The sequence below is a fragment of the Ranitomeya variabilis genome, chromosome 5 (assembly GCF_051348905.1).
Source record: "Ranitomeya variabilis isolate aRanVar5 chromosome 5, aRanVar5.hap1, whole genome shotgun sequence".
In the NCBI taxonomy this organism is placed as follows: domain Eukaryota; kingdom Metazoa; phylum Chordata; class Amphibia; order Anura; family Dendrobatidae; genus Ranitomeya; species Ranitomeya variabilis.
Genome location: NC_135236.1, coordinates 389,255,016 through 389,267,543, shown reverse-complemented (window position 1 = coordinate 389,267,543; position 12,528 = coordinate 389,255,016). Strand labels below are relative to the sequence as shown.

At 45.6% G+C, this 12,528-nt stretch overlaps 1 protein-coding gene across 5 annotated transcripts in view; it reads left to right on the top strand.

The window, feature by feature from the left end:
* MDFIC (MyoD family inhibitor domain containing) overlaps nt 1-12,528 on the top strand; it is a 215,045-nt gene that overhangs the window by 31,177 nt on the left and 171,340 nt on the right. Inside the window, exon 2 of one of the 5 annotated variants that reach the window (XM_077265029.1) lies at nt 2,102-2,190. The exons of the other annotated variants lie outside the window; for them this stretch is intronic. The gene's annotated coding sequence lies outside the window, so the exon portion shown is untranslated. The remainder of the gene's footprint in view (nt 1-2,101; nt 2,191-12,528) is intronic. 5 annotated transcript variants of the gene reach the window in all.

Genomic DNA, 12,528 nt, shown 5'->3' with positions numbered 1-12,528 from the left:
TGGCTGATTGTTAGCTACATGTAACATACATACGGTACTGAGGCAATTAAACTTTATTAAGGGAGAGCCTAGATGTTTCCTTTAACAACAGTGAAACTGAATTAAAGGGAACTTATTGCCTCCAAAAATGAATTTTATCTACATGTATAGTGGTAAACTGCACATTAATAGGATTTAAATCCTGTCTGGCAGACTTACTGTAAAAGTGGCTAAAGGGAGAAAAGGAAGTGATATCCTCCCTGCAGCTGCTCGCTTCCAGTCATCATGGAGTGCAAGGAGTAGTTACAGTGAACATGCTGTGGTCATTTCCCACACCTGTCTTGACTGACAGCTACCTTTGCACACCAATACGCTGCAGAGCAGGCAGCACGCTCACAGTATAGTGAGCAGTGATTGTGTCTGCCGGGAGAATATAACTTCACTTTGTCCGTGTACCCGTTGCGCTTGTATACCTGCCAGATATGGTTTAAGTGCTTTTTTTCCTACAGGTAAATAGACTATTTTTAGGTGACTGGTTCCATTTCAACAGTTGGCAGAAACTTATTTTTTGTTATTTTGAGTGATAGGTTTCCTATTTATGTCTTATGCAAAAGAGATGGGTTCAGGGGCATAGCTGTAAAGGGTGCAGCTTTAGCATTCCCTTCTGGGCCCACCTTTCAAGGGCTGCTAAGGTTACAGTTCCTTTAAGGTTCCTTTTTGATTCAGTTTAGTCATATCAACATGCATCCTTAATTTCTAGACTATAATGTGCAAATGTGACTGCAGATTAGTGAATCCTCACACTGCGCACTCTGAGGATTCTCCGGCTCCAGGAGCATTAGGCATGTGGCCACTAGTATGATAGATATATATATATATATATATATATATATATATATATATATATATATATATATATATATATATATATATATATATATTTTTAAGGCTGCAGTAGCTTTGTGCGCAGTGAAGAAGCAGTGACCCACAAATTCAAACACAAAAGTCTCTTTTAATGTGATTCCTCACAGCATTAAAGTCCAATTCACATAAATGCATATAACTTCAGTGGATATTATCAGTGACCAGTTTACACCAGTTCAAAGCAATACATATCACATGGCTTTAGATTTGCGGTCCCTGAACAGGCCAGACTTCCCTTGTCCAGTTTCCCTGGGCGACCACACGCCATCTCACAGTCTCTATACCTCTCCATACACACAGCCTCATATGTTGCAGACACTACACACGGCAGCCCTCCTGACTAGTTCTCGTGGGTGTCCTGCATCGCTGTATCACAGTCTCTTTACAGACTCTTTACTCACACAGTCGTACAAAGTTCAGGATATCCTCTGGATAGCAGCCGGGCACCATATCCACCTGTTTGCAATCGTTGCACATGCTAGTCCTCTTTCGGGCACAGGACATCCACCTCCGGGCACAGGACTGTCCACATCCGACTCCTTCGGGCACAGGACATCCACCTCCAGGCACAGGACTGTCCACATCCAAGACCAGTACCATGGACGACTTGCAGCTCTGTGTACGCTGCGGGTGCCAGGCTATTCAGCTGCCCTGGGTGCTGGCTCTGCTGGCCTGTGCCTCCATGCACTCTGCAGACCAGCATACACCAGACTGACACTGACGTGCACCTCAAACACCTGACCTGACACAGCATGACACCCATACCCCTTACTGCAGGGTTTTTAAACACACACAAACCTGTGGCCTTCAGCCACATGGAAAACCCGGACCGGAAATCCGTGACTCTCATGCACACCTATGGACTTCACATGTCAACTGGACGTGTGTGATCTTGCTCAATGCAAATTAATTGAGCAAGACTGGACACGTGTAGTTGGAATGTGGCCAGAAGTATGCAAGTTGCATATTTGAGGTCACATGACTACCCGCTTCCGTCACTGGAGAATCCTCACAGCCTGCGATGTTAGGATTCACAAGTCTGCAGTTTCATAGTGTCTGCAGACTTGTAGATTAAGGGTTGAAAACCTTTCACAAACTTTTACAATGTAAATTCCTATCTATGTATAGCTGCAGAAATGCAGATCATAGTCTTGTTTTTTCTTTTTTTTTTTCCTTCACTCGGTTACGATGGTACAAGGCACTGAAATTGCTGGCACCTTATGAGTCATCGCCACTTTGAAGCTCTGATGCCACTGTATACCCCTGCTCCCAGCTCGTCACTGACCTGTGAGTATCTGGAGCAAGATGTTCCTGTTAGAAGCTCTAGGAGCGGAGGCTGTATCAGCTCAGTCATGTGAGACAAGGCCTCATGTAGCCACGCAGCCATAGTTCTAACATCCCTCTAGGCAATTTATTTCGATCAGAACTGTGGGTGCATACTTTTCCCAGGCTAGGATGCTGTTTTTTTTTATGACAGGACAGTGTCTTAGTGGATTGAACGTATAGGGTTGACTAAAATAAACAGCCCAGGTGAATAACAAAATAATTAACCTATAAGGTGCTAGTAATTTCAGTGCCTTGTATCTCCACAATGTGGTGGAGAAAAAAAAAAGTTATGATTAGTGATGGGCAAATCCAAGCAGTAAAGTTCGGGGTCCTGAACACCTACAGTTCGGGGTCCCGAACACTTACTGTTCAGGCACAGACCCCAAACACAGACTTCTGCAGGAAGTCCATGTTACTATTCAGGTTCGGTTGTTCTGGTGGCCTAGGAGCAGCATGGACGAGCTCTGGAGTAGGTGGCCTCTATACTGACCGCAGACCCTGAACTTAACACCGCAACTATAAGTAGCCGTGGGATGTTCCTGTCACTCCCTCGACACCTCGTCACAGCCGGAGGACTAATTACCCCTAAAGAAAGATACAGGAAAACTATCTTGCCTCAGAGAAAATCTCCAAAGGAAAGACAGCCCCCCACAAATATTGACTGTGAGAGGAGAGGGAAATTACAAACGCAGACTGAAAACAGAATTTAGCAAAGGAGGCCACGCTACCTAGAAAGAAAAGACAGGACAGAGTACTGTGCGGTCAGTATTAAAATACTACAAAAATCCACCACAGAGAATACAAAAATCTCCACACCTAACTAAAGGCATGGAGGGTAACTCTGCAACTCCAGAGCTTCCAGCTTGGCTGAATAAATCCTTACACAGACAAAGCTGGACAAGAAAAAACATAGCAATTCACTGAACTATAAAGTCCACCGCATGTGGACTGCAAAAACAAAGCCAGGACTTATCTTTGATGATTTGGACAATCCAGCAGGAGAAACCAAGCAGAGATGTGAATCCTCCAGGAAACAATTGACAACTGGCACTCACTAAAGGGTGAAGCCAGACTAAATAGCCCCGTCCAAAGTGGAAGCACCTGATGACTGCTGTGAAGGACAAACAGCAGCACTACCACTTATAACCACCGGAGGGAGCCCAAGAGCAGAACCCACAACAGAATTCACAACATTCGGTATCACGAGCATCAGGTGTTTCTCTTGTAACCCCCCACGACAGCACACCTGGAGGATGTTACCCCTTTCCTAATAGGGACAGGAAATGACAAGAGGTTAAATAACCCCTCCCTCATCCTCCCCTCAGTGTTTTTTCCTGTCCCTACTAGGGATGAAGAGGTCATCCCAGGTGTACTGTGCTGGCAGCGGTCACCGGGGGGGAAACTTAACGCTGGGGAGCAGACTTACCTCTCTTCCCCATGCGCTGCTCCCGTCTCCTCTGGACTCGGGACTTCACGCCAGTCCGCACCTGCAGGGCAAGGTCTGGGTGGCATTTTTTCAGCTGCAGACCGCTTGAAGCTCTCCAGCCCCTCTCCTCCTCCAGCGGCGCGCGCGATGAGGACTTACGGTCTGGAGCCGGCGGCAGGATGTGACATCAGACGCCGGCCGGCTTCAGCATTCAGGAAGGTCCTTTTCCGTTCCACACTGGAACGCATGATAGTGCGGCGTGGATGATATCGGCGGCCTCCCCCCCACATCCGGACATTGGAGGAGGAGGTCCTCTCACCAGGAGGACAGGTGCTGTGTCCGGTCGCCTATTTAAGAGCCCCGGACAAGAAGACATCTCAGGTAGGACCACTGTGTGGTGAAAATCATGGAGATGTCTGCTGCCTCGCGCTCTGCTACTGCAGATCCCAGCATCTTCCCGGCCCCAGTAAGTAGTCTGACCCAGGGTGTCCTTCCCTGATGTGGGTTACAAGCTTGTGATTCCTTCTCCCCTTTTATTTCAGGGGGACAAGGAACCCGCATCAGGAAGCAAATCCAAAGCGCGCAAATGCACAGTTTGTGTAAATAAATTGTCCTCTTCATACAAGAAGACATTGTGCAAGGAATGCACAGAGAAAATAATTAGGGAAGAGCAGCCGTCTCTCATGGAAGAGATCAAAAGCTTAATCCAGCATGAGATCAAAAGCTCTATGGCCACTCTTTCCCAACCCGCACCCTCCCCTAGTACTCCTCTGGAGGCTAAGAAAAGAAGGCTTAATCCAAAAGATGAAGGCCATGAGGATTCTCAAGGGGAGATGCCAGAGGAAGGTGAAATATCCTTAGACTCAGAGGTTTCTCTTCTTCTCCTCCAGTGACATAGAAGAACTCACAGCAGTGAGGAAGACTATGGAGATTGAAGAAAAGACGGCTCAATCAGTGCAGGAAGAGATGTTCGGGGGTCTCTGTTCTAAGAAGAAACAAGTATTTCCCATTCACAAAAATATCAGTGACTTAGTCCTAGAGGAATGGGAATCCAACTGGGACGGATCCCCAGATTCTCTAGACAAAAAGATCTGGATACCACCGCACGTAAAGTCCTCATTGACATGTTGGCTACAAAAGGGAAACTTAATCAGAGGAGTTCCCTGGTCACAGGATCTAGCGATATCTATAACAGTAGATGCCAGCGAAAGAGGTTGGGGAGCTAAGGTGGCCCAACACATATTTCAAGAAAACTGGCCAAGCGAAATAAGCCAACGATCCTCGAACTTCATAGAACTAAAAGCGGTAGAGGAAGTTCTTAGAGCGGCAGTAACTCTTGTTCAAAATGCCCATATCAAGATCTACTCGGACAACATGACAACAGTTGCCCACCTTCGCCATCAGTGAAGTACAAGACACGAGGATCTAAAGGCCATATCAGCCAGAATATTTTCCTGGGCCGAAGAACACGTTCTCTCACTTTCTGCCCTACACATAAAAGGGGAAATAAATATACAGGCCGACTTTCTGAGCAGGGAAAGGATCCATCCAGGAGAATGGGGTCTAGACCCGGAAATTTTTCAAATTTTGACCAGAAAGTGGGGACAGCCAGAAGTGGACCTGTTCGCAAACGGTCAGAACACTAAAGTGGACCAATTTTTTTCGCTAGATCCAACCAATCCGGGGCTAGGTGTAGACGCATTGGCCCAACCATGGACATTCTCACTAGCCTATGCTTTTCCGCCGTTACCAATTCTACCAAGAGTCCTACAAAAAATAAGGACGGAAAGAGTCAGGGTAATCCTAGTGGCTCCATTTTGGCCCAAAAGAAGCTGGTTTGGGACCCTCATCAGCCTAAAGGTAGATGGACCGATAGTACTGCCTCCGGTCAAGAACCTTCTCTATCAGGGACCAATACTTCATCCAGACCCAGACAGATTACACCTGAATGCCTGGCTTCTGAATTCTCAATTCTAAGGACCAGAGGGCTGTCAATGAATGTCATTAGAACGCTACAGAAAAGCCGGAAGACGGTAACCAATTCCATCTATCAGAAAATATGGAAAACCTTTATCACATGGAGTGCTCCTGAACAGCCTAACCCAGACCGGCCGAACCTAGCCAGGATCTTGGATTTTTTACAAGATGGGCTAGAAAAGGGTCTCAGACCCAGCACCCTCAAGGTACAGGTGGCGGCCCTGAGCTCGTATTTTGACCAGCCTTTAGCCGAACACAGATGGATAAAAAGATTTATGACGGCAGCATCCCGCATATCTCCAAAATCCATAAATATAGTCCCATCCTGGGACCTCAATATAGTCCTGAAGGGACTTACACTTCCGCCTTTTGAACCCTTGTCATCAATAGGAATGGATAGACTCGCCTGGAAAACCACCTTCCTGGTAGCAATAACTACAGCCAGGAGAGTAGGTGAACTACAGGCCCTGTCAATCAATAAGCCCTACATGAAGATTCTACAAGACAGACTGATCCTACGATTGGATTCATCCTTTCTCCCGAAGGTCGTCTCTGACTTCCACAAGTCGCAGGAGATAATTCTCCCCTCCTTTTATCAGGAACCAAAGAATGAAGAGGAGGAACAGTTTCATACTTTGGATGTTCGGAGAACGGTACTTTATTATCTTCAAGTTTCAGACAAAATGAGAAAGGATCAGAACTTGTTTATTCATCTTCACTGTCAAAATAAAGGGAAGAAAACTTCCAAATCTACAATTGCTAACTGGATCAAGAGAGCAATCTTGGAGGCTTACCAGATCCAGGGCCTTCCACCGCCAGAAAAATTCACAGCTCATTCTACCAGAGCAACAGCTGTCTCCTGGGCCGAGAAAGCCAGTGCTTCCATTGAGCAAATATGCAGAGCTGCCACATGGTCCTCGGTCCATACATTTTCCAAACATTACAGGCTAGACCTGATGTCTAAGGAAGACTTAGCCTTCGGAGAAAAAGTCCTTAGAGCTATAGTCCCTCCCTAAATATTACGCTTGGGTACTGCTCCAGGTTTGCTGTCGTGGGGGGTTACTATAGAAAATAGAATTATTCTTACCGTTAATTCGGTTTCTAGTAACCCACCACGACAGCAGGAGTAATCCCTCCCTTTTGCTTAATATACGTTCTGGAAAGAATAAATATAATTTGAAGCATTACTTCTCCTGTGGTCCTTTATAATAACACTGAGGGGAGGATGAGGGAGGGATTATTTAACCTCTTGTCATTTCCTGTCCCTATTAGGAAAGGGGTAACATCCTCCAGGTGTGCTGTCGTGGTGGGTTACTAGAAACCGAATTAACGGTAAGAATAATTCTATTTTCCCACGCTGTCATCTGCCTGAGGCCGCCGTCACACTAGCAGTATTTGGTCAGTATTTTACATCAGTATTTGTAAGCCAAAACCAGGAGTGGAACAATTAGAGGAAAAGTATAATAGAAACATATGCACCACTTCTGCATTTATCACCCATTCCTGGTTTTGGCTGCGAAATACTGATGTAAAATACTGACCAAATACTGCTAGTGTGACGGCAGCCTGATAGTGTGAGAAACATCGGTGGTTCTGAATGACGATAGGATCATTACTGCCAGTCAGAAAGCTGCTAATAACAGCAAGAGCAGGCGCGGCTGATGAGAGAATTCATCAGCTGCTGACTATACTACAAATACATTTAAAAAAAATATTTTTAGGCTGGGGGGGTAGTGTCCATGGCCCCTTGCCAGCCTGAGAATACCAGCCCCTAGCTGTCTGCTTTAGCTTAGTTCGTTGTCAAAAATGGTGGGGACCCAAGCCGTTATTTTTAAATTATTTAATTAATAATATAATTATTGATAAAGTTGAGGGTTGCAGCCTGCAGCTTTCAGTTTTGCCATGCTGGTTATCAAAAATAGAAAGAGCCACTGTTTTTTTTTTTAAATATATATATATATATTGTAGCGTTTCACCCGCTACGGATCTTGGGGATACTCGCTTGGCAGCAGGATAAACACTTCAGGCACGATATCTCACATATATCAGTCCATATGGTTTATTCAAACTCCGCATAAACCAGACAGGGTACAGTCCATTTCATTACAGCCATGAAACCTTAGACCGTTCACGTAGCAGATAGGCTTCTCTGTATATTATAATCCTGTTGTCCGGGGTTACCTCTCAGAAGTTCCACGCCTTACACTGACTTCAGGTCAGTCCCAGGTCCTCAACACAGACCGTCCAGGTCTACGGTCTCCAGGTGCTTCCAGGACGACTCCACTCCGAGGAGTCTCCAACACCAACCGTCCGTGCTATGTCCCGCACGCAGGCTCTCCAGCCTGGAATGGTCTCTGTGTGCTTCCAGGACGTCCCCTCTTGGAACCGTCCAACACACAGGCCATTCTGCAGTGTCCTGCCAGGACACACGGAAGTATGTCCACCCTGACAGACACTCACACACTCACTCAATCTCTCTTACCATGTGCTACACACACCTCCTTTACATAGGTGTAACCACACTCAGGTACCTGTCACATGGCTAGTCAGGTGACCGTGACATCACCACAGGTCCTTACACACAAAACCATCTTGCGTGTTCAGACACACCTCTTTGGCTGGGTTTTTAGGTGACTGAACCCACCCATCTCTCCAATCACCTGGAAGCCTTCCCAATGTAAACAAACCCCTCAGCAGTAGATCTGCTTGAGCAAAACATACCCAGGCCTCCATCACAGGGCCACCCACCTCTGCGATACATACCATCCATCATTCACATGACCAGTCGCTATGCTACTATATATATATATATATAATCTATCTATCGCAGGTGCCGGCTGATGAATACTCCCATCAGCCACACCTGCTGTAACTGTTATTAGCGGCAGCAGATGTGGGCTGATGGGAGCCGTACTCTCTCATCAGCTGTCACCTCAGTGACCGGAGATAAACTTTTTACCGCTGGTCACAGAAGCTGGCTCATGCTGTGATCTGATCTTACCGCCGATCAGAGGCAATGTTTGCCATGCTGTCATGCAGATGACAGTGTGGCAGACAACTTGCATTTGATCCCCCATTCATATGAATGGGGTTTGGTTTTGGGTACTGTTCAGGTACCCTTTTATTTTTTTTTTTTACTGTTAGGCAGAACCTGCTGGACCTGAACATTGAGGGGATCGCCCGTCACTAGTTTTGACCTACATTCCTGCAGCTGTATGTAAGAATGTACAACTCATAATGTAAATGTTTGTGAAAGATCCTATTTAAAGCGGTTTATTGGGGAACGTTTATACCCATCCACAAGCTTTTATTTCCAAGAACAAAATGGAGTGGTTGGTTAGACGCTCATCTGCCACTCTTTGCCAGGAAAAGCCAAGCATGTTCCTTCTCGTTCCCATAGGGAATGAATTCAGCTATGGTTGAGAATGTTCACAATCTCTGCAGCATAAAGGGGTAAAAGTTAATGGCTAAGTGAAAGGTACACTGAGCCTGTTGGCCGTGCCAGTCAGTAGTGATGAGCAAGTGAACTCGTTGCTCGGATTTTCCAGAGCACGCTCGGGTGACCTCCGAGTATTTGTTAGTGTTCGGAGATTTAGTTTTCATCATGGCAGCTGAATGATTTACAGCTATTAGCCAGGCTGAGTACATGTGGGGGTTGCCTGGTTGCTAGGTAATCCCCACATGTAATCAAGTTGGCTAATAGTTGTGAATCATGCTGCTGAGGCGATGAAAACTTAATCTCCGAGCAGTCATAAATACTCGGAAAGCCCCCGAGCGTGCTCGGGAAAAACCCGAGCAACGAGTACACTTGCTCATCACTACTAGTTAGCATATCTGGTTAAAATTCAGTTTCTACCAGAGGAAGACAGCAATTGGGGTACTAAAGGTGTAATTTGTTTGCTTCTTTTATGTTAGCTTGGGCTACTCTCTTTAGTCAAGAGGTTTAGGGGTTTGAAAGGGCTACAAGTCTGCAGTCACTCTGTTTGACTGCAGACTTGTGAATCCACACATCTCGTACACTGCATACTGTGAGGATTGGCCGGTGCCACAGGAGCGGGTGGTCATATGGCCGCGAATATGCGATTTGCATACTTCCGACCAACTTCTGAATAGACGTGTCCAGCATTGCCCAGTACACTTGCATTAGTAGATGACGTGCACGTTTAGTCAGCATGTGACCACATGTATGCAAATCGTATACTCGCAGACATAAGTATTTGATCATCTACCAACCAGCAAGATTTCTGGCTCTCACAGACCTGTTAGTTTTTCTTTAAGAAGCCCTCCTACTCTGCACTCATTACCTGTATTAATTGCACCTGTTTGAACTTGTTATCTGTATAAAAGACACCTGTCCACACACTCAATCACACCCTAACCTCTTGGCCAAGACCAAAGAGCTCTCTAAGGACACCAGGGACAAAATTGTGGACCTGCACACGGCTGGGATGAGCTACAGAACAATAGAAAAGCAGCTTGGTGAGAAGGCAATAACTGTTGGCATAATTATTACATAATGGAAGAAGCACAAGATGACTGTCAATCTTCCTCGGTCTGGGGCTCCATGCAAGATCTCGCCTCGTGTATAAGAAAAGTCATGAATCAGCCCAGAACTACATGGGAGGACCTGGTCAATGACCTGAAGAGAGCTGGGACTACAGTCTCATTACCATTATTAATGCACTATGCAATCATAGATTAAAATACTGCAGGGCACATAAGGTGCCCCCTGCTCACACCAGCACATGTCCAGGCCTGTTTGAAGTTTGCCAGTGACCATATGGATGATCCAGAGGAGGCGTGGAAGAAGGTCATGTGGTCAGATGAGACCAAAATAGAAGTTTGTCGTATCCACTTCTATTGCCGTGTAAAAGGGACCCGGATGACTTCACCATATTAAAGGTAGGTTAGATAGGGTTATGTATCGTGAGATTTTCGCCAACAACCTCCTTCCCTAAGTAAGAGCATTGAAGTAAGGCCATTATTGGGTCTTCCAGCATGACAATGACCCGAAACACACAGCCAAGGCAACTAAGTAGTGGCTCCGTAAGAAGCGTTTCATAGTCCAGGAGTGGCCTAGAAAATAGAAAATATTTGGAGGGAGCTAAAACTCAATGTTGCCCAGAAACAACCCAGAAACCTGAAAGCTCTGGAGAAGATCTGTATGGAGGAGTGGGCCAAACTTATTCAAGAACTACAGGAAACATCTGACCTCAGTAATTGCAAACAAAGGTTTCTATACCAAATCTTAAGCTCTGTTTTTCTTTTGTATCAAATACTTATTTCATGCAATAAAATGCAAATTAATAATGTAAAAATCATACAATGTAATTTTCAGTTTTTTTTGTTTGTTTGTTTGTTTTTTTTTAAAGATTTTCTCACAGTTGAAGTGTACCTACGATAAAAATGACAGACTTTTCCATTCTTTGTAGGTGGGAAAACTTACAAAATCAGCAGTTTATCAAATACTGTACAGTGCCTACAAGTAGTATTCAACCCCCTGCAGATTTAGCAGGTTTACACATTCGGAATTAACTTGGCATTGTGACATTTGGACTGTAGATCAGCCTGGAAGTGTGAAATGCACTGCAGCAAAAAAGAATGTTATTTCTTTGTTTATTTTTTTTTTAAATTGGGAAAAGTTTTTTCAGAGGGTCATTTATTATTCAACCCCTTAACCCACCAGAATTCTGTTTGGTTCCCCTAAAGTATTAAGAAGTAGTTCAGGCACAAAGAACAGGCACAAAGAACAATGAGCTTCACATGTTTGGATTAATTATCTCTTTTTCCAGCCTTTTCTGACTATTTAAGACCCTCCCCAAACTTGTGAACAGCACTCATACATGGTCAACATGGGAAAGACAAAGGAGCATTCCAAGGCCATCAGAGACAAGATCGTGGAGGGTCACAAGGCAGGCAAGGGGTACAAAACCCTTTCCAAGGAGTTGGGCCTACCTGTCTTCACTGTTGGGAGCATCATCCGGAAGTGGAAGGCTTATGGAACTACTGTTAGCCTTCCACGGCCTGGACAGCCTTTGAAAGTTTCCTCCCGTGCCGAGGCCAGGCTTGTCCGAAGAGTCAAGGCTAACCCAAAGACAACAAGGAAGGAGCTCCGGGAAGATCTCATGGCAGTGGGGACATTGGTTTCAGTCAATACCATAAGTAACGTACTCCACCGCAATGGTCTCCGTTCCAGACGAGCCCGTAAGGTACCTTTACTTTCAAAGCGTCATGTCAAGGCTCGTCTACAGTTTGCTCATGATCACTTGGAGGACTCTGAGACTGACTGGTTCAAGGTTCTCTGGTCTGATGAGACCAAGATCGAGATCTTTGGTGCCAACCACACACGTGACGTTTGGAGACTGGATGGCACTGCATACGACCCCAAGAATACCATCCCTACAGTCAAGCATGGTGGTGGCAGCATCATGCTGTGGGGCTGTTTCTCAGCCAAGGGGCCTGGCCATCTGGTCCGCATCCATGGGAAGATGGATAGCACGGCCTACCTGGAGATTTTGGCCAAGAACCTCCGCTCCTCCATCAAGGATCTTAAGATGGGTCATCATTTCATCTTCCAACAAGACAACGACCCAAAGCACACAGCCAAGAAAACCAAGGCCTGGTTCAAGAGGCAAAAAATCAAGGTGTTGCAGTGGCCTAGTCAGTCTCCTGACCTTAACCCAATTGAAAACTTGTGGAAGGAGCTCAAGATTAAAGTCCACATGAGACACCCAAAGAACCTAGATAACTTGGAGAAGATCTGCATGGAGGAGTGGGCCAAGATAACTTCAGAGACCTGTGCCGGCCTGATCAGGTCTTATAAAAGACGATTATTAGCTGTAATTGCAAACAAAGGTTATTCCACAAAATATTAAACCTAGGGGTTGAATAATAAT